At 38.2% G+C, this 22,098-nt stretch overlaps 1 protein-coding gene and 1 pseudogene across 6 annotated transcripts in view; one reads left to right on the plus strand and one right to left on the minus strand.

The window, feature by feature from the left end:
• LOC105154230 (uncharacterized) overlaps positions 1 to 22,098 on the plus strand; it is a 242,674-nt gene that overhangs the window by 57,490 nt on the left and 163,086 nt on the right. The gene's annotated exons all lie outside the window — the stretch shown is intronic.
• Positions 2,317 to 2,796, minus strand: LOC147909509 (protein GVQW3 pseudogene; annotated as a pseudogene).

The following is a 22,098-nucleotide window of genomic DNA, read 5'->3' on the forward strand; positions in this document are numbered from 1 at the left end:
ATGTTCGTGACAGAACTATGTCAGTGACAGAAATTGTGATGGCTAATAATTACAAAATGGCTGTCTCAGGATCCGGTAAAGTTGTTCTTAGAGTGAATGATGAGGATGTCGACGTAAAGGATGTTTTACATGTTCCAGAATTGATGAAACATATACTTTCAGTCAATCAAATGATAAAAAATGGAAACATCGATCAGTATTCGATGCTGATGGATGCTCCATTTATAGCAAAAATGGAGATTGCTTAGTCAAGGTGAAACCATTTGGTGGAGTGTATCATCTTAAATAATCACGATTATTTCCATAACTTTAATGTGACATATAAAACAGATCGCTCTTTTTAATCTGTAAGTGTGAACGTGGGTATTAATTGCATAAAAAGAAAATAATTCTAGGTTCACATTATATTAAATGTGTGAAGATGTAATATTTCAAATTATATTTCAAAAATTTATATTTTAAATTTATATTAAATATGTAAAGATTTAATATACTTTGGATTTGATGTAAATTTTGATAATTTAATTTGCGAATTATACGTTCATAACACCCACAATACATGGATGTCATTTGGACGTCCATAAGACGTCTCGATACATCATTTGATCACATCATTTGGACGTCTACGATGTCCATATGCTCGTGCGGTTGCAATATATATATATATGTAAATGTGTTTTACTATGTTTAGTTAAAATCTTATTGACTTGCCCTCGTATATACATATATATATATATATATATATATATATATATATATATCGGCCGCCGAGTCTCGAATGGTGGTGGGAATCGCCTCAGGAATCTGTCCGAAATGGGCAACTGATTCCGAGCACTGGTCTACAGAAATGAAATCACGTGATGAATTCCGCTTAAAATTTGACAGTAATCAGCTGAAAGATGCACTTGTCAAAAAGTAATGTGACATGACACCGCGAGCCCTCTGATAGATTTTCTAAGAACTTATTGACTTGCCCTCGTATATATGTCGAGATGGGATTTACTGTTGCTCTGCAAGATTAGGCTTTTGAGGATAACTGTCAAAGGTTCAATCTCTGTGATTATCCAAGGGAGGATTGACCCAGCGGTGTGAAGGTTTCTGTTACTTGAGTCATTTGAGTCACGTAGTAAACGAGTAAGATCGCTCTAACCCATCCGTTAGATGAGTTAACGACCGTTAAGATCGATGGAGTGGTATGGTTGCGGACCGGTAATGTCGACTAGCTGAATGACTTGTATAATTGCGAAACCGGCAGAATTTCGTGTCGGAGATAAAGCTTAACTGTCTGTCTGTTCGTGAAGGGCCTTTTTATATTTAGGAGCTAGCAGGCCTCGCTTATGTTACTGATCTAATCTAGGATTAGGATTAAGGATATCGGTTGTGAAATGGGATACTGGGATATGTGTCGACTTTCGTCATCGATCATTTGCCGGATGTTCGATAGTTTAGAGCCACATGTATCATTTATTACGACAACTGCTGTTTCAGTTTGTAATTCCTAATCTATTTACTTCTTCTGTTCCTCGGGATAGTTCGTCTATTCGACACTTGATTCAAATTTTTAATCCAACAATCATCCCGAGTGAATTATTAGTCTTAAAAAAGCGAAAGTTATTCGGCTCATCACTATTGTAACTCTCTATAGTAGAAAGGATAGTTTACCGATGTTACTTGTTAATAACTCGAGCGTAGCGCAACTTCGTCGCACATTCACAGCTAAGGTTCTCGTAGGCGATCGGATGACGAATAGCATTAAACGAAACGTGACAGAAATGCGTCTTCCCGTGATCGCTCTTAAGGGCGGCACATAATCACAAAATAATAGTTGGGCGCCAGGCACGAGCGAGCGTGCCGCTCTTTCTAGAATTACGTGATTGTCTTTATGCCATCTTTAATGAGCTGCGAATGTCGACGGGCTCTCAACCGGTAGCTCAGCCTCGGAAATGGCAGAGGGGGCGGTTCGCGGTCGAGAATAGCAGATCGTTTGGAGGAGCAAATAGGGGCGAGAATAAAGTACATATGAATTAACAATAACAAAAGTAACAAATACAGGGTCCATTATAAAAATAATGTGCATTTTCTGGGAAAAATAGATTTATTGATCGTAGCGGTACAAATGCTCAAAATTCTTCAAAATACTCTCCCCCTGAATCAATACACTTGCAGAGACGTGTCTGCCACGCCTGGAAGGCACGCTGACGGGAATGTCTCTTAGGAACGTTGTAAAATGCTTTTGGATGTTTTCCACGGACTCCCAATGCTTTCCTTTCAGCTCTCTCTTCAGACGGAGAAACAAAAAAAACACATCGCACAGAGCTAAATCGGGATTGTAAGGGGGCTGGGGGACCACCGGGGTGTTGCTCTGGGCCAGGTAGTTGGCAACGATGAAGGCCGTGTGGCTGGGGGCATTGTCATGGTGGAGCTTGATCGCGGCACAAGCTTCGCGCAGACCTTGCGCATTTGCAGATTCTCCGTCACTATCCCATGTACCGCAAATGTGGACATGTTTAGGGTGTCAACGATGTACTGGATGCTCAATCGACGGTCGGAACGTAAAACTTTGCACACACGATTCACGTTTTCGTCGGTTCTGGCCGTTGTTGGGCGTCCAGAACGGGATTCGTCGGCGACTTCCTCCCGGTCCTCCTTGAACGCCTTGTGCCATCTCCCGGACTGTGACCTTGAAATGCAGTCATCCTTGAAGGCCTCTTGAAGCATCTGGAATGTTTCGGTTGCATTCTTTCCAAGTCGCACGCAAAACTTGATGGTGTATCGCTGTTCAAGCGAACGCTCCATCGAGCCGTGTTACAAAGTTGAAAAACACACTTCACGCGGAGGCACGTCTTTCCATTCAGACTGCTCGGAGCAAACTGGCGACCGGCTGCCTTGGAAGGGCAGACCCCCCACCACATTTCCCGACCCATTTTACCCCGCTGCGATGGATATTCGCGTCACAATAAAATCATGCGCATTACTTTCATAATGGACCATGTATATTAAATAAGTCTTCGACTCTCATTCACATCTGGTGATACAATCGAGACGATAAACTCTACTTGAGCGCAATAACTGATTTACATAGTCCCCGAGATTTTACGCTAGGCGTATCAACTTCGTTAAATTCCCGCGACACGAATTCACGCCACACGGGAATACTCTCGCGAATTATACGAACTATACTTCATCGCCTCGCAAATGCTAAGGAATTCGACAACGATTGTAGCATGAACACGGCGTGACCTCGTGCGCGCTCGCGGAATCTCGCTCAGCTGAGATGCAGAGAAGACTCGAAAACGTGCAAACTCGACACTACGCACTCTCGATATAACAGAATACATACACTTATCAATTGCTATTATAAATTGACTTTAATGGTCATGATACAGAGGACCGAATAAACATGCAAATCTTATGCTACAGACGCTCGAGACGACACGATACGCGACAATACTACGACGCAACATATGATCCGCGATAAAAAGAAACCGACAACGAATGACAAGGCTGTGGCCTTGGCGGACGCCTTAGAGTTATCCCGACGATAAGGGCCGTTCCGGGAGGTGACACGCGTACTCGAATCCCGCGAAACTCTGATGCACGGTAATGCCACGTGCACTCACTATTACACACCCGATAGAAATCCGATAAGTTGCGCCTTCCGGACGCGGAAACCGGCAACCTTACAGAGTTGACGCTTGTCTCACCGTGACTCCCTCGCAGATGCTCGTTCTAGTTGACCTTGGAAGGCTCTCAATCCGCTGACATCCTGCGTCCTCTCGCGTGCTCTCTCTAAGCAGGCCACAGCTCAAGTGCCGGGCGCTAATCCTCCCGGGCGTACACAGGGCTCGTTATCCCCCGAGGGGGCCTTATCGCGCCTGATTGGCCCCGTGGTTCCGCTAATCGCGGGAACCGCGTCATGCCCGTCGCATGTCCTGGCACGCGAAATTCGAGAGATGGTGGGAGTCTTTTTCAGGCCGCCTCGTGGCCTCGAGGTGCCTATCCGGGGCTCTCGCCATCCTTGGGGCGTAGAGTGGCCTTCCCCGTCATGCCGTACCGACTCTCGATCCATTTTGCGCCTGGAAGAGGGTGCGATAAAAAATGTTTTGCGCTAATCAAAAGGGCGTAACAATGCAGGAAGGATATCACCTGCGTGTAACCCGGGGTGTCGTGCGCCCCCGGCGGGTCTGTCAGCGATCGTCTCTTGACTCTCAATCCTGGTCGTTCTTCCTCCTCTTCTCTCCGGTGAGGTGGCGTCACTCCGCCAAGGTCGCGGGAGTCGCCGGTCTCTGTAACTCTCGGGAATACACCGAAATGGGAAAACGAAAACGACAGCGCGTAAGGTACGCAAACGACGTCACGGGGAAAAAGCGCAGGTCCGCCCCCAAAATGCGAGAGGACTCAGGACGCTATACTGCACTGTTCGGTCAGGCCATGCGGCCCTTGTGACGGACGGAAAACGTCACGTCACAATATATATATATATATATATCCGTATCTCATCGCGAAACCTAATCCACGCTAAATCATAATACCACACTTAAATCGCTTCTACAAGGGTTGGCTTAGAAGTCGGGCCTGTGCAGAGACTCCTAGACCAAAGGTACCAGGAGCACCTTGAAAGTTCTCGAGATCGGAGTCGCCCAACCGAAGACGGATTGCCTCCACCACCTTCGCCACCACCGGCTTCGTCGGTTATACCTGCTCTCCTAAACGCGTTAGAGGTGATACTTCCTCCTTCTCTTTCACCTCCCTCTCGAACTCCTTTACCTCTTCCTTGATCTCCGTCACCCGCGTTTTCGGACGCTCTAACAGAACAAATTTTCCCCAACACCCCTTCGGTAACACCAGATTCATCTCCATCCCACTTTACCCCACTTTACTAGAGGAACTCTGTCTCCGACGAATTCCACGAACAGCGTGAAATTCCTAGAAGAAATTCCTCCACCACCACCGAGATCCTATTTTCGCATTCAAGAGAGTGACTTATTTAAGTCACTCATCAGACAATTCTCATAGACTATCGCACCTATTCCCGAGGGGATCTTTATGGTCGGCCTTCATTTCGATCCAGACGATATTTGGTATGGAATTACCAGCTAACCTCCCCATTCCTGTATTCCGGTATTTATTCCGGATTCCGATAACCCTTATTCAGTCTTGGAATTCTTTTATAATCCTTTTTCCTCCTTTCTCCGTATCCATGCAATAGAGTGAGCAAAACTTGTGTACTCTGTTTGCTGAATCTTCATTCTCTGGCGATTTAATCCAACTAACGTGGTTAAAATTTGCATAATTGTCAAATAGTCGCCAAATGTTAATTAGGTTAAGTAAAGATTATCGCATCGATCTGTAATATGTAAATTAGTTGTAATAAATAAACTTATTAAGATATAATCTTGTTTTTTTTATCTTCTATTTGATTGACAATGATCAAGAACAATAAACATTACTAATAATTTTATATCTTTCTCTCGTTTTTTAATTTTAAAACCCTAAAAACCTCGTAATCGTTTAACTTTGCCCTTTTCAGAGATCGTACATGGTCCATTCTCGAGTTAAGGGAATTAGATTTCTTGACTCGAAATTCGGACTGACGATTGCACCGCTCGTAGGAAACAAGTGTCATAGCGTTTTTTCAGGACGTTGACCTATATTCTGAGGCGAGCACGAAAAAGGTGCGTTCGGTTCGCAGCACTCGCCTCTGTGCATATATCTGCGAGACAAGAGTCTGACCGCGTTCTACCAGGTACCCTTACCATTCCCGCTCCTCTTCTCTCCAGTAGGATCATAAAATTAAAATCTCCACGGGTTTGGACGTAATAGACCAAGTAAATTTAGGGGCCCCTTTGGAATGATAAGTGCGATCTTCGTGGACAGGTATGAATACGAGATCTATATCTAACAAAAGCGAAGTTAATAATCTTTATAAAACCGTTATAGAGAATCAGGGCAAGTCTAAATACGATAATCTTACAATACACACATCCACTCCTGCGTTCTCTAAATTTATGCATAAGCAAATTGACTTTTCACTGGATAATTCCAAAATCGATGAAGATCTGTTTAGAACTCTAACTAATACATTTGTCTCCGATGCTTCCAGGGATGTAACAATTCAACTGGCAAAAGAAATTGAATATATTCCTAAGTCAAAAGAAGAACAATGGCGAATCCTAATCCATTCGCTACATATTAAAGTACGCGGTCGAAGCCGTCCCTTTCTTCGACGATAAAAATATTCAGTTAACATATTTTATTGAGGGATGTGAGGAAGCAAAATTCATGTTGCTTACAGAAGCTGATCTCAATTCACAAATTGATCAAAAATTATTAGAACGAGAATTGTGGCTGAAGCCCACCGTACAATTCAAGATCAAGATTTTGACAGTGTATTTCAACTAACAAAATATCTAAAGCAAATTTATAGCTCATCAAAAAATATTTATCAACAAGGAGAATTATAGGCAGTATCTATCAAAAGAACGAGGAAGATGTAGTTACTTATGCGAATAGAGTTAAAATCCTCGGGAAACAAATATTGAAAGCACATAAAGATTCAGGAAATTTTCTCCCTAATCAAGACATCGAACTACCATTAGAGAAGGATATGAGTAAATGTTTCATTAGAGGACTAAAACCGGAGATCGAATAGAGAATAGCGAGAATTTGAACGTTCAAGAAACCGTAGCTGATGCTTTGAGAATAGAAAGGGAGCTACACACAATGACAGTTTTAGGACAAGGGCACAGTAACACAGCAGATAAAATACCAGATACTATTATATTAAATTGCGCGAAACATGTCAAATTTGCTATAAGGCGGGACATTCGCCTCTAATTGCAGGAAAATAACTAATTTAGGAACTGAAATTTTAATATGTTAAATTTATAAAAACCGCGGGCATAGTGCCGATAAATGTCGGCTTCCTCAACGTTGAATGTAATACAAGGAAATAATATTATATGTCAACTTTGTTCCAAATCTGGTCATATGTTAAATTTTGTAAAACAAGTAGTAATATTAATAACAATAATCAGAATAAACCCTCTATAATCTGTCAATGGTGTGATAAGCCTGGTCATTCAGTCAATAATTGTTGAAAAAACAAAACGAGCAACGTAATTCGGAAAATAAGGTAAACATTGTTTGTCAGATTTACAATAATTTGGACATGTCGCCAAAGATTGTCGATCTAAGATGAGACAAGATCCTACATCTTCTGGCTCGCTATTGTAAAGAGCAAGGCATCTTCTTGACAACTGTGAATTACGCATCGCAAGTAACAACAGAAGGCGAGTAAATAATCAAGAAAACTCCGATGGCCCCTCGAAATCGGGTGTGCAACAGGGATCTCACAAGGATCTCATACCCGCCATAGCCACAAAAAACCCAGTAGGTAAAAATACGACAGAAGTGCAATCTGTAAATTTTGACAAACATAGTCGCGTGCCCACCATTCAGGTAAAGCTTTACGAATCCTTTCCATATATAACTTTTAGACTAGACACCGGTTCAGGGTCAAATATAAAAAAGAAAATTTTTTATCAAGGGATATCACTATCAACCATAATAATATGTTAAAATTAAATGGGATAAATGAATATCCTGTTTATATTCTTGAAGAAATCATTTTACCGCTTTTTGAAAATAAAGTAACTTTTCATATTGTATCAAACGATTTTCCAATCAGGTATATTAGGTAATGAGTTTTTCAAACAGACTTCCTCAAAAATAGATTACGCGAAAGGATATCTAGACATATCAGGAATTACTATACCCTTCTTTTCTCCAGAAATCATTACAGCAGCTCCGTGAACAGAATCATTGTTCTACGTAAGGATAGAAAATCCCGAAAAAAATAAGGTTCCAGAAATAAAGGTAGCCCATGGAATTTATTTTGGAGAATACCATAGTAAAAAATGTCTCTGAAAGCGTTTCTAAACGTTATAAGTGCTTTGGACGAAGAAGTGGAGATTCAGGTACCAACCTTGCGCCTTAAACCTGTGAATGAATTATTTGATAACTACGAAAGTTATCGAGTAGAGACTGCGAATATGCAGATTAAAATTGTGTATCCAAAAAACAACCAAGAATATTGTGAGGTATTCGACAGCAACTCAAACGATACTATAAATGATAAAGAAGAATATAATATCAAAACCAGATGACGAGGAAGCTACCATTGAGGAGAATATAATATCTAACAAATCTGCTCAAAACAAAATAAAATTAAAGAGAAAAATCAAGGTAAAAATAAATTTAAATAAAAATTTCAATCTAGAAGAATATTTTCAATCCTTTTCCGAAACTCTATGTTTTCCAAATCTTTGGAGGGCAAAATTTCCAAACCCCTTCTGATAATTTATCTAATTCCAAGACTCTTGGAGGGGGAAGTTACCAAACCCCTCCTGACAATTTATTCACTCTCAAGATCCTTGAAGGGGGAAATTTCCAAATCTCTCCTGAAAATTTGTCCAAATCCCAAATCCTTAGAAGGGGAAGTTTCCAAACCTCTCCGGAAAATTTAAATAATCTTAGAATTCCAGAAGAAGATTTCCGTACCTTCATACTAAATAATAAATTCTACTCCTGCTGATTGCGAGGAGGGAAGTAACCAAACCTATCTACGCAATACAACTCTATCTTATTTACAAAAATCAAAGGGAAAGGAGACATTAACATCTAAAGAAAGAATAAAATTCCCGAGGGTTGGAACATCTACGAATAATAATAACGAAATCTCTTATACTACCTTGAAAGAACTTATGAAAAGAATATGATCACGTAATTTTAACGCCAAATCTTCTTATAATTGCGAAAAGAAAAATAATCCGTCTTCGAAAATTCTTGCACCAATGCAAGTCCAATTCCAAAAAATAATAGAAAAATTTATACGCAAACGTAAATCGAAACAAAAGGAGAGACTAGAAAAGGATAAAATATCGCTCGAATGTTTTACATTGTCAGAGGAAGCTAATAAGAATAAACTTACAGAAATTGTGTAATTATTGTGCTTAGAACATTTAAATGCACAAGAAGAGAAGAGCGTAATAAATTTTAAATCTAATAGTCAAGACAGATTTCATATTCCAGGAGAAAAACTAACTGTAACTAACGTATTGCAGCATCAAATACCTATGACTATAAATATCTATAAACATACGACAATACAGATTTCCGCAATTTCAGGAGAAATAGGAATTAACATAAAAGAGGAATTAAATAAGCAGGTCGAAGAACTATTCGAAGGAGGCATCGTAAAACCTTCTCAATCGCCTTACAATACGCCTACATGAATAGTCCCGAAAAAAGCGGACTCAAAGGGAAACAAGAATGGAGAATGGTATTAGATTTCTCCGCTCCGAACGAAAAAACTGTCGGAGACATATCCATTACCTAATATTGTTGACATTTTAGATTAGGCGATATAAAGCGCGATATTTTTCCGTATGTGATTTGGCTTCCGGATTTCACCAAATAAAAATGGATCCTGCGGACAGCCATAAAATCGCTTTTACAATTCCTTTCAGGCATTACGAATTCGATCGCATGTCAGAGGTTAATGGATCTGGTGCTATCAGGATTACAAGGCTAGGAATTATTTGTTTATATGGATGATATTGTCATATATGCCTCATCATTAGAGGAACACGAAAGAAAATATAATCTATTAATAGATCGATTTCGTAGAACTAAAATTACAGCCGGACAAATGCGAATTTTTGAAAACAGAAGTAACATACTTAGAGCACGTAATCAGAATGAAGTTAGACCGGATCTTAAAAAATTACACGCCGTAAAAGCCCAAGACTTCGAAAAACATTAAACAATTCCTAGGATTAGCAGGATATTATCGCAGATTTATACTAAGTTTCTCGAAATTAATGAAACTACTAACAAATTTATTAAAGAATGACACGGCTTTCAAATGGACATCTGCTCAAGAAGAATCATTCGAGACATTAAAACGAAGATTATGTGAAGAGCCTGTTTTACAATACCCTGATTTTTCAAAACTTTTTATTTTAACAACAGACTTCTAGAATAATCTTGGGAAGCATTTTATCACAAGGCGAAATAAATAAAGACTAACCAATAGTATATGCTTTACGAACCTTGACTGACAATGAATTAAAATGATACATATGAAAAGGAAGCATTAGCAATAATATATTGTGTTAAATATTTCCGACCATATTTATACGGACAAAAATTCACATTGGTCACAGATCATAAATAATTATTCTGGTTTAAGAATTCACAAGATGCAAATATGAGAATACTCCGCTGGAGACTAAAGCTCGCCGAATATGACGTCGTGTATAAAACCAACGTAAATGCTGACACTCTGTCAAGAAATTATGTAAATTTCGAAGAAGTAAAATGCAATATAATTAGTCCTAATAGATTCTTGAATCCTGACGATCTGAAAGACAGAGAAATGATTTCTAAAATGTTAGAAGAAACCAATGATGAAGAAAAGGCCGAAAATTTGGAATTATATCTCTCCAACAACGAGAAAGATGAAGATTAGCTGCCTAACAATAATTTGTCCGACGAAAATATAGACTCAATACCATTCACACACGAGGAACTATGCGAACCATCGAGATTATATATCACCGAAGAAGCATTAATCCATGAGCCACTTAACTATAATAAAATGCAAACCCGAAGTCAAACAAAGAATAAGAATGTTTATCGAGAAATATTATCGCAGGAAGAGGAAGACGAAATCAAAGAAATGGAAGATAAAAATGATCCACCAGATAAAGAAAAAGATATCGAAGAAAATATCGACGATGAAGATCAAGGATCGGGTAATCATAAAAACAACAACAATCAAGGCTTGAAAATAAAAATACCCAAAGATAACATAATAAAAAGTCGTGATTTATTGTTTTTACGCAAGGATAATGTCGCGTATTTTGTCGACACCGATAGAAGACTACTAGATTTAGACTCGCAGAAAATTTTTGAAAGAAACAAAACTCTTTGACACAAAGATCTCACCGTGGGCGAAGCCATAAAATATAAGAAATATCATCATGTTACCTTACCCGTTAACGAAGGGCAAACGGTGACTCTCTCTCAAATTTCCACAGTGGTAAAAGATTTACGAACCACCGTCAAAAATTTAAAATTAGAAACCATTAGTATAGCAAAAACAGATAACAAAAAAAAAACAATAACGTACTATGCAATGATATCAACTCTTTATTACAATTGGCTTTTACCGATTCAACAACCAAACTAATAATATGCAATGGATTAATTAAATATCTTCCTAAAGATCTTCGCTCCATTATAATCGGCGAAATGCATTGTTCTCCCTTATTGACCTACACTCAACGAGATCACAGTGCCTAAAAAACGACAAATTCGCTTTAATGTCTGAAGTATGGAATCTTTTCATTGATAATTTAATTTAATTTCAATTTAATTTATTGCTTTATGAAAAAGACTACAGTTAACAGAGTAATAGACATAAAATATGATACAATAGATTATAGTTAACGTAAACATAAATACAATAGACAATAGTACGAGGGGTATCCAGAAAATAAGTTCCGTTTTTTTTTACAAATAAAGTTTTTATTGAAAAAATCTAAAATTTACATGGATAATACTTGACAACTTCTAGTCTTTTTCTACATAATTCCCGTCAATCTCAATACATTTTGTATATCTGGAAACAAGCTTCGAAATCCCTTCTGCATAGAAACTTCCCGCCAGTTCTTTAGTCCAGTTAGTTACAGCTGTCTGAACTTCCTCGTCGCTTAAACGACGATTTAGTTAAACGACGATCATTGCGAATCGCATTTTCAATTTTTGTCGTCAACTCATCCGTGATAAGGGAGGGTCTGCCTCTCCCACTTTCGTCTTCAAGCGAATGTCTTCCTGCCTTAAATTCTCGGACCCATCTCCGCACCATAGATTCACTCATCACACTCTCTCCATATACAGAAACAAGCTGTTTGTGAATATCAACCGATTTAAAATCTTGAGCAAAAAGAAACTGAATGATGCCGCGCAAAACAACTCGAGAAGGAATCGGAATGGAGGTGGCGGGACGCGAAGTGGAGGACTCCATTTTGATAACCTCTCCTGACCGTGTTTCACGAGCTACTGACGCCGAACACCGCTCATTCTATTCGGTAGCTTCCCCTCTTCAATGCTGTGTTGCCAGCTCGCTCATACATCGACCTTATTAAACGTATAATACAAACGGAACTTATTTTCTGGATACCCCTCGTAGTTTGCAAATGATTAGGCGTCAGCAAAATTGCTGTTACAAAACCTACTAGTAACAAAACCAGAATAAGACAACAATGCAATAAGAGGTAAACCAATAGATGAAATCGTACACATATATTCACACACGTGCATGCACCCGCAAACATAGCAATTTTATTAGTCTCGTTTAAATACTGTGAGTGACGTGATAAAACACGAGGCAGCTGAACGAAAGGAGGACAGAGAGAGAGAGAGAGAAAGAGAGAGAGAGAGAGAGAGAGGGAAAGATGGAGGAAGAGGGAGAGATGGAGGGAGAGGGAGAGGGGGAGGGAGGGAGAGGGAGGGAGAGGGAGGAAGGGGGAGGGGAGGGAGAGGAAGAGAGGTTTATATTGAATCAAGAAAGGAATTAGAATATTTGACAGGGGTGTAGAAGAAAGCGACACAGAACTTAGTGGACCGATATATGAGGAAGGATAAGTAATCTTGGTATCTGGTGACGAGAGAGTTAAAAGAGGAATGATGATCAGAGTTCAACTGAAGGAGACGTCGCAGATATAAAGGAGTATTGGAGCGAAGGAGAGAAAAGACAGCACAGGTGGAGAATAAAACGTTGCCAAATCTTAAGCCAGCCAGATCTCTGCTAATACAGAGATAAATGGTCGTATTTACGGACGCAGTAGGAGTAGCGGGGACAAGAATTTTGGATACGCTGTAACACAATTTAGCAGATGTTAAGAGTTGGAACAAAGACGACAGCGTAATAGGAAAATAACAAGTAATTGAGAAATGAGGAGTTTTTGAGAGTAGGAAAGGATGTGGCGAAAGGGATAAAGAAGACGTAAACGAACATAAGCAGTCTGACACTTGATGGCCACGTGTGACTCGAATGACCATGAAGAGTCACATGGACACCAAGAATCTTAATAGAGGAGGAATGAGAATAGAAATTAGAGAAATATCGAAAAATTGAATACGGGATAACAATGTTGAAGAACAAGGCAAACAGCAAGGATGATTTAAAAGAATTTAGATGCAAGGCATTATTAGTGGACCATTTGGCAATAGATTTTAAATCTGTATTCAAAGCAGAACAGGTTGCTAAAGCATCGAATGGGTGAAAGAATTTGAGAAGAATTACATCATCTGCATACATGAAGAATTCGGAGGACAAAAATATTAAACAATAAGGGTCTGAGAATGAAATCCTGGGAAACACCAGAGAGAACGACACGAGTAGAGGAGAAAAGAGGAAAAGGTTTGTATGAGGATTTGTTGCGTGCGATTTGTAAGGAACGAGCAGATTAGCGAGAGAGCTGGATGAAAAAGACCGCATAATTTGAGTTTGACTAAAAGTAGGTCATGATTGACGGTATCGAAAGTCTTTGTGAAGTCCAGCGCAATGATGGAAGTAAAGCGACTATTATCGAAATTACGAAGCACAACGTCAGAGATGTGAAGCAATTCCGTCGTCGTGCTGTGAGATCGACGAAAACCAGACTGACAGGAAGGCAGGATATTAAAATTTGAAAAGGCATTAAGTTGTGAGAAGCAGATTTGAAAGGAGGGAGCGAGATAGAGCAAACAGATGAAGGAGAAGAGGGGTTAGTAGTTTCAAAAATGGGAAGAACAATTGAATGTTTCCAGGAGGAGGGAAAGGAAAAAGGGAAGAAATTTAACAATAGAGATGGGAATCAAGACATTGAGGAAGGCACAATAAGAACATGCGACCGGAGAGATCTAGAGGTCCAGCGGAAGTAAGACGAATGCGTTTAAAAATATTGTAGAGATCACTGGGAGTGATTGGAGCAGAGTTGAAGGTCGAGAAAACATAAAGAGAGGAGAAAAGAAGTAGAGTAAAAGAGTTAGAGGAATAAAACGAAGAAAGTAGAGTATCAAGAAAATGATTATTCAGGAGAAAAAGATTTCGAGGTGCAGAGGTATAGAAACAGAAGAGAATTCTGCATCGCCAAGGGCATGGAGATTTTTCCAGAATTGGAGCGAGGTATCAGTTGTGAGGGAGATAGAGAGGTAGGATTTTTTCTCACGACATATAGCAATATTCACATCGTTCCGCCGTCTCTTGTAGCGCTGCCAGTCCGCAGGAGATTGAGATCGCCTGTATCTAAGAAGGATATCTCTTCAGTTCAATGAGTCGGACTGCATTACGCGGAGAGACGAGAAACACGTCTACAAGTACTCGGAGTGAGTCGGTCAAAAACTGCAGTAAGAGAGGCAGTAAAGTGAGAAACCATCTTATCATCAAATATCGCATATAAAGAGGACCAGTCAGCTCATATTCCATGTCCTCAGGCATGATTGCATGAATGTTACGTGAGACAGACACACGATCAAGATGATGTGGTCGTGGATGCGTTGCATGGATGGTAAGATGGTCACACTGATCGCATCAGTGACTCCGTATTCAACTATATGCTCGAAACAAAAATAAGATCCAAGATAGTTGTCGAATTATATGTTAAATGAGTTGAAGCATCAATTACCTAAGAGAAAACAGCGACGCGATTTTGAGTAACAGTTTGGCGTTATAATCAATTTGACCAAATATTCGACATTGAAATCGCCCAAGCACGCAATCCTGTTAGTTATACATGCCACATAGGATAGGCATGACTCTATAAAAGCAAGTCAAAAAGTGATGCACCAGGAGCCGTAGTACGCAATATATGCAATATATGCAGACGACCACCGCGAGCAAGATGGAGAAATACAGCAATAATGTCAGTGAGAGTACTCACTGGCGAGACGCCCAAGCCGATCGGGGAAAATTGGAGAGACTTATCGATATGTAGCATGATACCGCCCCCGGCGGCATGATCATGGATCTGTTTGAGCGAACTAGCATGTAGTTCATTAATGTTGACGGATCCAGAGTCGATCGAATTCCGCAACCAAATCTTCCCGACGGCCAGAACATCCAAACAGTGGAAGGCGATAACGTTTCTGATCAACGCAATATGTGAAACGAGCGATTTGATATTAATGTGCGCAAAATGCAATTTGCCATTGCGAGAGACACCCATTCCCGAATCCGAAAATTGATACGGATCTGTAGGGAGTCACGCAGAGCCACCTCCATCGGATGCAAGCGGCGGAGGAACAGGATGAGAGAGAGCGACGGAGGAACAGGATGAGAGGGAGCGGATGGAGATGAAACGGACTTGAGGATGGAAAGAAGTGAATCCGAGAAAGTATAATGGTACGAGGGCGTGTTATCCTTAACGCAAAAATATGTGATCCCACTACGTATCCAACACCGCCGCCATCAGTTGATGAGCTTTAGTAAAAGTGCGCCGCTCAAATGATGTAGCCCGCTCGCAAATAAAGATCCTATCGGCCGGTCAGGAGCCACAGACATCAGATGCATTTAGTCCATCTCTTTATATTTCATTTTATAAGCCAGGTGCAAATGTATTAGGTGTACAACTTCGCTTACGCCGTTTTTTTCCGAAATTCGAAATTTTATTGTAAAAAATTGGTTATACATTTATGATTCAAAGTATTGTCCATCGCTGGCCACTACTTTCTCCCATCTTTCGGACAGCGTACGAATTCCGCATCGAAAAAACTGGTCATCTTTTGAGGCGATTCACGAATCGATCCAATTTTTTACTTCTTCATAAGACCGGAAGTGCTGGTCAGCCAGGCCGTGTGCCATTGATCGAAACAAGTGATAATCAGAGGGAGCAATGTCTAGAGAATACGTCGGGTGGGGTAGGATTTCCCATTTCAACGTTTCGAAATATGTCACTTTCGCAACATGGGATCGAGCATTGTCATGCTGCAAAATTACTTTATCATATCTCTCGTTGTATTGCGGCCGTTGGTCTTTCAATGCTCGGCTCAATTGCGTTCGATACCGATCGCATGTGATTGTTTCAGTAGGTTTTAACAGCTCATAATACACTACGCCGAGCTTGTCTCACCAAATACAGAGCATGACCTTGGAGCCGTGAATATTTGGTTTGACCATCGACGTGGAAGCATGGTCAGGAACTCCCCATGATGATTTTCTGCGCTTGGGGTTATTGTAATGAACCCATTTTTCCCCAGTCACAATGCGATGCAGAAATCCCTTCCGTCTTTGCTTTTCAAGCAGCTGTTCACAAGCAAACAAATGCCGTTCAACATTTCTCGGCTTCAACTCGTACGGTACTTAATTTCCTTGCTTCTGAATCATTCCCATGGCTTTGAGGCGTTTTGAAATGGCTTGTTGAGTCACTCTTAATGATAGTGCCAATTCTTTTTGATTTTGACACGAGTCTTGATTAAGTAATGCCTCCACTTCTGGATCTTCGAAAACTTTCTCTCTTTCACCGCTATGGCGGTTTTCGACGTCAAAATCATCGTTCTTGAAGCGTTGAAACCACTCACGACACGTTCTTTCACTAATAGCGGCCATAAGTATTCGATGAGCCTCAGCCGCAGATTTCTTCATATTGAAGCAGAAAATTAAAACCTCCCGCAAATGACGAGAATTTGGCTCGTAAACTGACATTTTCAATCGAGAATAACTTTATGATGCAGACACAAATCGACTAATGTTTCTATGGGGTTATGTTGACAGATGCCCAAGTTTATTGTATGACATCTATGATCTATTTATTTCGACCACCACTTACTGCTAAAGCCTATCTATAGGAAAACGGCGGAAGCAAAGTTGTACACCTAATACTATCGATGAGCTGTTTTTTCCAACGAAGACAAGGTGTCGTTTTCTTCAGTTCATGGCAAGTAAGCTAGATAAGTTTGGCATAAAATTTTGATTGGTAGTTGTCACAGACAAATATATTTTGAATAGTTTCCCATATTTAGGGAAAGATGAGAGTGCAAAGGTTAATCAATCGCTTTTGGAGAGCACAGTTTTGCACTTACTAATCCTTTTCTCGGCAAAGGAAGAAATATAACTTGTGACACCTTTTTCATATTAGTCAGCTTGGCGGAAAAATTGAGAATGAAAAATACTAATCTCGTTGGAACAGTCAAACGATCTAGAAGAGAGAGTCCATTCTATGTGAAAAAATCTAGAATTTTTTATTAATCGAGCATATTAAAACACAATGATTACAGTTACTGCGTATCAAGGAAAAGTTTCGAAAAATGTTCTACTGCTTAGCACGATGTACATAGCTGTAGACATTGATCAAGGCCAAAAAATCTTCCAGAAACAATATGTTTTTACTATAAAACTAAATTTGGTTGATATAGCCGATCAGATGACACATCAATATTCGAAAGCGGCTTGCAGGCGATGGATCGTGCAAGATTTCTATACAATATTCTTGAATTGGCATTAATCAATGCATGGATTCTTTATAAAGGAACAACAAATAAACATATCAATAAAAGAGATTATATCCTGCAATTAGCCGAGGAGCGGCTTCATGAATATCTGAATATCAGAAATCGCAACAGAAAGGCTTTTAACGAAGATAACATTCCTGAAAGGGAAAATAGAAAAGGCTGACAGTATCAAGTTAGGAGCAGCAGCAACAAAATTCTTGATAAATGTCATGTCTAGAGCAGACTGGAAAGAAACTGTAAACTAGAGCACTGAAATCACATAAATTGGAATCTCAATAATCATTTGGTAATTACGGAGCATAGAATTAATTACGAACATAATTTTGATTGGGAGAAAGTCGAAGAACTTGAGCGTTTTTTCAATAAACGGTTAATATCTGAATGCCTTCACATATTATTGCTCCTGCGCGACCGATTATTGCGATCACACGCGCGAACACGTTATCGCACTTTCGAGCCGCAAAATAAAGAGGCACATACGTTTATAAACAAAACTTTTCTTTATTCATAACAACGTACTATATACGAGTGCAGAGATGGGATAAGACACGTTTGGATACGTGACAGTTCAAAATTCAAACTCAAAATCTTTCAAGACTATCAAACAGCTGATCTCAAAGCTTCCTGGCGACGAGTTTTTCAATTAGTCCTCATTCTGCCGGTTACTAAACTCCATTCGCTTAATGTGTCGGCGCGGACATAACAATATGTAAAAGAATGGTCATAATTTACGATCGAATACTGAAGATCTACACCACGTTTATTTACAGATTTAAAGAATGTATAATAGTTTTTATTTTTCGATTTGTGTAATACGATTTAGGGTAACTCCAATATATTGCACCTAACAAAAACTTAATTTATTAAGTATTATCTACTATTTTTAAGGTAAACGAATTATATTATTAGATGCGCAACTAAGTTCTCGCTGTTATTTTGATGAAAATGCAACTTTATTGTGAAAAAATGGTTACAAATGAATCATTGAAAGTATTGCCCATCGCTAGCTACTACTTTTTCCCATCTTTCTGGCAGAGCTCGTATACCACGATAAAACTGTTCACTTACTGCTGGAGCCATCTGTTGACAAATAGCGGGAACTTAGTTCCGCACCTAATAGTAAAAACTTTATACTGTCTACTACTATGATAAAAATATTAAAAATCCGAAATATTTACATAAGTTATCCATAAGTTTGGGAACCCCTTGCTAAGGAGTATCCAACTTTCCATGCGTGGAAATTGTGCATCCCTGAAGCAGAGGGGAGGTGGAATGAAAGTCACTTTGCATGGAAAGTCATGAGACCTTTGGCAGAGAGTTTTTGGAAACAATTTTTGGAAACACAATTCCTTCTAATTAGAAGACGTTTCATTACAGATACGCAATCAAATGTGGTTCATGCATGATGGAGTTTCAATACATTTCAGTCGCACGCTCGAGAATTCCTGAATAATAATTATATCAATAGATGAATTGATAGAGGAGGATCTATTGCTTGGCTTGCACATTCTTCCGATATGAATCCTTTGGAATTTTATTTATGGGAACATTTTAAGACTCTCGTGTATGATATTCTTGTTGCTACTGTGAAAGTATTCCGAAATCGTATTATCGCTGCATGTGAAAAAATACGAAATACTCTAAGAATTTTTAAACATCTTCGATAATTCATGCGACGTCGATGCGAAGCATGTATCGATGAGGAAGGAAATCATTTTCAGCAATTTCTGTAATAAAAATATAGATATAATTAAAAAATAAAAAAATAGATATAGGTATAAAATAAAATATAGATAAAATATAAGTAGAAAATAAAATATAAATATAAGTATAAAATAAAATATAGATATAAATGTAAAATAAAAAAATGTTTATAACTTGGAAAGGAAGCGTTCCGAATCTTATATAATATGATTTTTTTTCTTTATAATGGAAAATGCTTTTAAAGTTTGGTCAACTATTTCTGTATATATATATATATATATATATATATATATATATATATATATATATAGAATAGGATCAGTATTACGAGCACTGTAGGTAATATGAACATCCTTTTATTTCTGTAATGATTAATATTAGTAGGGCCAACTGTTGTAAAAAGATGCATCTGTCTTTGCGACAGTCTTTGCGACAGTCTTGCGACTGTCTTTCCAATATGCTGCGAAGTTTGAGCTTAATTTATGTACTTCTTATATATTTATCATATTAAATAAATAGATACGTTATTTTTTTATTTCTTACGTTTTTTCTTATAATTTTATAAGGTTTTCAATCTACATTGAGATAAGATATTTTATTCTGCTAGTATTCGTTAAGTAAACAATATTGAGCAATATTCTAACTTCATAAAATCCAAAGCATTATTGATTTATTAGACACGGCAGTTTTTCGGATAGGTATGCATAGTCGTGTATTATATATATGAGCATCTTTATTATTCCTTATTGTATACTAAAAAAAGAGTCTGGCAAGGGCCACTATTATATACACCACTGACAATCAGTGTACACTTTCTTTAGAAATATATTACGACAGTACAGTAATAAAACAGGCAATGCTAGCAATAACAGTAACAATAATACACTAACAATATGCTAGCAGTATATAGTAGTACGTAGCAATACATTAACAATACTTGGCAATATTGCGCGCAATAGAACAATATTTAGGATAACAATATTAACAATACAATAGCAATGCTAACAATAAAGTGTGTTGTATTGCCATAATTAGCAATTACTGTACATTAGTGTACATTTTTTTAACAATGGTAGACTTTCTTAGAGTTTGGTAAGCTAAATTTTGGTAGCTATTAAATGTATAGTGAAATAATGTCCATAAAATGTTTGATTAATATAATAAAAAATAATGTTACTTTTACAAATATTTGATAAATATTATCAAACTGTTTCCATTTGACAATACTTAATATTTGTAATGTAACATATTATTTTTTAGTTATATTAACCAAATGGTTTTGACATTTGTTCTAATAAAATGTTTCATATGTATATGTATACTTTAATCTTTCATTTCTGCATAATTTCTTACAAAAAATTTCCTGCTCATTATCTCTAAGGATGCTCATATTAGCCTACCCAAAGGATAATATGAACACTAGGTGGTAATAAAAGTATTATTTCAATATTTGCATTAAAATAATCAATATTAAGATACATAAAACATCAACAAATCTTTCAAATGGTATGCATAAGATTTTTTTATTCTTCAGTATATGCTAAATATATTAAAATGTTTCCTTAAGGGGATCTCTAAAGCCTCCTATTTTACCGATTAAATCATGTAATTTTTGTATAATAAATACTTTTTTTCTCTTTCACCGAAAATCCTTTTCCAGAATTAAAGTATATGCATCAATACGTGTCTAGGAAGTGGAGTCTATGCCTAGAACGATCAAAAATTTCAAAATTGATATATTTTTTACTATTTCTTAGTGAAATATGGCGTCTCAGCTGTCAAGTCATGACAACATTTGCTTGAAATGAATGCTTTGCAACATGTACGTATGAAATAGTGGTTCCTAGATATATGTAATTTACACGAACAAATAACGTCGAGTTCTTAGAATTAAACTTAGACGCTTTATCGCGACAAATTTGTTATACGAAAATTGACACGAATATGTGACTGCGCGTATCATAGGTGCGTGAGAGATTGATGTGATAATATTGTATAAAAACATCGTCGATGTGCGACGCATGGTGCGACCTCTGGTGACTTCGTCGGAGTTCGAGTTCGCTTTAGGATCCCCTTAAGGTGCTCATAATACTCAATCCTATCTTATACACAGATAGCCAAATCTGAAGAGACAGATTTTGAGCAGAATCTGCTACCAATTTCTGATTGCAGAAAGGCAACAAATTGTACACAGAGTTTATACTATTAGACAATGTTAGTAAACTGCAGTCAAAAATATGACATGATATGCTAGCAAATTGGTGACAGAAACTGCACTGAGTCTGCTGCATAACCTAAGAGCAGATTGTGACTAACCGAACAGAATCTGTTGATATAATTCGATGGCAGATTGACAGCAGAAACTGAATCTGCCATTTTTATATACGGCTTCGAGATGGATTTGCTTCTCGTAAGAAGAAAACGTCCAGGAGTCCTATAAGAATTGGGATATGTAAATCGAACAGACAAATCTCCTAGAGATTCCCAAGCTCTTTCGGAGCTTCCTAAATTTCCGAATATTTTTTTTTACTATTTTCTAACTTTCTCATGTGTATTTTAAAATGTGAAGCTAATCAATAAGATTTTAGCAATAAAACTATATTAATTGTTTCCAGTTTTTACACCAATATATATATAAATATATAATTATATATAATCGTTTATATATATGTACGCAACATTTCTTATAAGAAACTAGGTCGATTTAAATGAAAATGATCTCGATTTCTGCTCGCAATCTACTATCAAATTCTGTTAGCAGGTTTTGTTTGATTTCTACTACCAGTCTGTTTGCATAGAATGTTCTGTCGACAGAACAGGAACAGAATGCGACAT

The sequence above is a fragment of the Acromyrmex echinatior genome, chromosome 6 (genome assembly GCF_024713525.1).
Source record: "Acromyrmex echinatior isolate Ae372 chromosome 6, ASM2471352v2, whole genome shotgun sequence".
Taxonomy (NCBI): domain Eukaryota; kingdom Metazoa; phylum Arthropoda; class Insecta; order Hymenoptera; family Formicidae; genus Acromyrmex; species Acromyrmex echinatior.